Below are 2,427 nucleotides of genomic sequence, written 5' to 3' on the forward strand. Positions count from 1 at the left end.
AAACAGGCAACAGATAGTCATCATCCCCAAGGGATATACAATATAACCGAGGAGACAACGTGCAAACAAATACATACAAAGCTTATAGGCACTATAAATAGGAAATATTTAACCAAGGTAAAACACTGGAATTAAGAGGCATTGGAGAAGGCTTCCAGTAGAGGGTGGGATTTTATCTGGGTCTTAAAGGAAGCCAGGAAAGTTAGTGGTCGGAGGCGAAGAGGGAGAGCATGCCAGGAATGGAGGACAGTCAAAGAGAATGCCAGGAGCAGAGACATCACGGAAGAGGCAGGAGCCCAGAGTCACTGGATAGGAGAGTGTGTGTTGGGGAGTTAGGTGTACGAAGACTGGAAAAGCAAGACAGGGCTAAATTAGGAAGAACTCTGAACGTCAGAGGATTTTGCATTTGATCTTGGAAGCAGTAGGAAGTCACAGCAGTTAATTGAGTGGGGGGGTGGGGTAGTGTGTGGCGGTGTGGGGGGAAGGATGTGTGACATAGTCTGAACTTCTCTCTAGAAAAAAATCACCTAAGTGGCTGAATGGAGGACGTATTGGAGTGAGGAGATACTCGGGGCAGGCAATCCCAGCAACCAGCTATTGCAATAGGCCAGCCAGGAGGTGCTGAGGACCTGCACTAGAGATCAGAAGAGAGAAGAAGGCATTTTTGAGAGATGTTACAAAGGTGAAATAGACAGGCTTTGGTAACAGCTCGGAGAGGGGGGGGGGGGGGGGAAGGGGAAGGAAAGTGAGAGACAGTGAGGAATCCAGAATGACTAGGTAGGAGCCTGAGGGACTGGAAAGATAGTGTAGTCCTCTACAGTAATAAGGAAGGTAGGATCGTCGAGGGTTTAGGGGGAAATATAATGAGCTCCAGTTTAGAAGAATTCAGTTAAAAATGTCTACTCGACATCCAGTTTGAAATGCCTGAAAGGCAATTGGACAAGAGATTGGAGGTCAGCAGAAAGACTGGGAAAGAATAAATAGATTTGAGAGTCATCAGGTTAGAGATGATAATTAAATCCATGGTCTAATGAGATTACCTAGTGAATTAGTATAGAGGGAGAAGAGAAGAGGGTCTAGGATTGAGCCCTGAGGGACACCTAAAATTAGAGGGCAAGATCTGGAGGAAGATTAAATGAAGTAGACAGAGAAGTAGACAGATAGGAAAGAGGAAGAGCAGGAAAGAGCAGTGTTCCGAAAATCTAAGCGAGAAGAGAGTATCTAGGACAATTTCAAAGGCTTCAGAAAGATCAAAGAGAATGAGGATTGAGAAAGTAGGATTGACTAGGCTCTTGATAAATATTTATTGAATTAAATTGAAAGCGGACACAACGCTCCAGATGTGTTTTCCAACAAGGGTAGAGTATAGGGAAACTATCACCTTGCTTCAAAAATCTCTACTCCCTTTCAGGTTTTTACCTGCAAGAACAGTATGCCGGGGAAACTCGAGGTTGACTTTGAGTTCCTAAGGAAGAATGTGGGAGTGAACCTTCAGTTAAATAACAAGTGAAAGTAATGAAGTAAATGAAAGGCCCCAGTGAGATTTGAACTCGCGACTCCTGGTTTACAAGACCAGTGCTCTAACCCCTGAGCTATGGGGCCCACACGTAACTCCTCTATCAAGGCAGGATTCCAGGAACGCTGGATTTTTCTACACCTACTTGGCTCTGCGGTGCAAATATACAAGGCCGGGTCCATATACAAGGCTTTCCTAAACTCAAAGGGAGCCCAAGGCCCGGTGGATCACAGAAAAATGCGAAGAGTAGGATTTCATAGTCATAACTGGCAGACTCTACAGTCAAAAGTGGGTTGAAAAAAGCTCAGTTGTGTTCAGGTAAAGCAATGAAAGAAGGAATCAGGAGGGCCTGAGTTTCAGTTCAGTCTCAGACCTTTACTAGCTGTGTGACTCTGGACAAGTCACCTAACCTCTGTCTGCTTCAATTTCCTCATTTGTAAAATGGGAATCGTAATAGCAAATACCTCCCAGGGTTGTTGTGAGGATCTAACAACATGGCATTTGTAATGTACTTTGCAAACCTTTAAAAAACTATATAAATTGCTAGCAATTATTCTTATTTTAAAAAGAGAACACCCGATACGATACCGAAGAGAAAACTGTCACTCCTTCACTGCAAAATTAACGTGAACTATATCAAGTTTGGAAAAATTTCAGGTTACCTTGGACCTTGTGATGAGCAAGAAGAGACTGGCAGGTCCAGAGAGATAAAGAGAACTTGACTTGGGGGAGTAAGTAGCTTGTGTCGTATGTGTTGTGAAAAATGACTACGATGCCTTTGGGGAGTCACTTAACTCACTTAAACCTCAGTTTCCTCATTTATAAAAGGGGGCTGAACTAGATGGCCTTTGAGATCTCTGCCAGCTCTCTATCTAGATCTATGATTCTAGACTAGGACAGACAAGTGTAGA

At 43.7% G+C, this 2,427-nt stretch overlaps 1 non-coding gene across 1 annotated transcript; it reads right to left on the minus strand.

The window, feature by feature from the left end:
* Positions 1-1,529: 1,529 nt before the first annotated feature.
* TRNAT-UGU lies at positions 1,530-1,602 on the minus strand. Its single transcript has one exon. It is a non-coding gene; the product is annotated as a tRNA-Thr (tRNA).
* Between the last annotated feature and the right edge of the window lie 825 nt (positions 1,603-2,427).

Source organism: Vombatus ursinus, unplaced genomic scaffold, assembly GCF_900497805.2.
Source record: "Vombatus ursinus unplaced genomic scaffold, bare-nosed wombat genome assembly UNPS02014894.1, whole genome shotgun sequence".
In the NCBI taxonomy this organism is placed as follows: Eukaryota; Metazoa; Chordata; class Mammalia; order Diprotodontia; family Vombatidae; genus Vombatus; species Vombatus ursinus.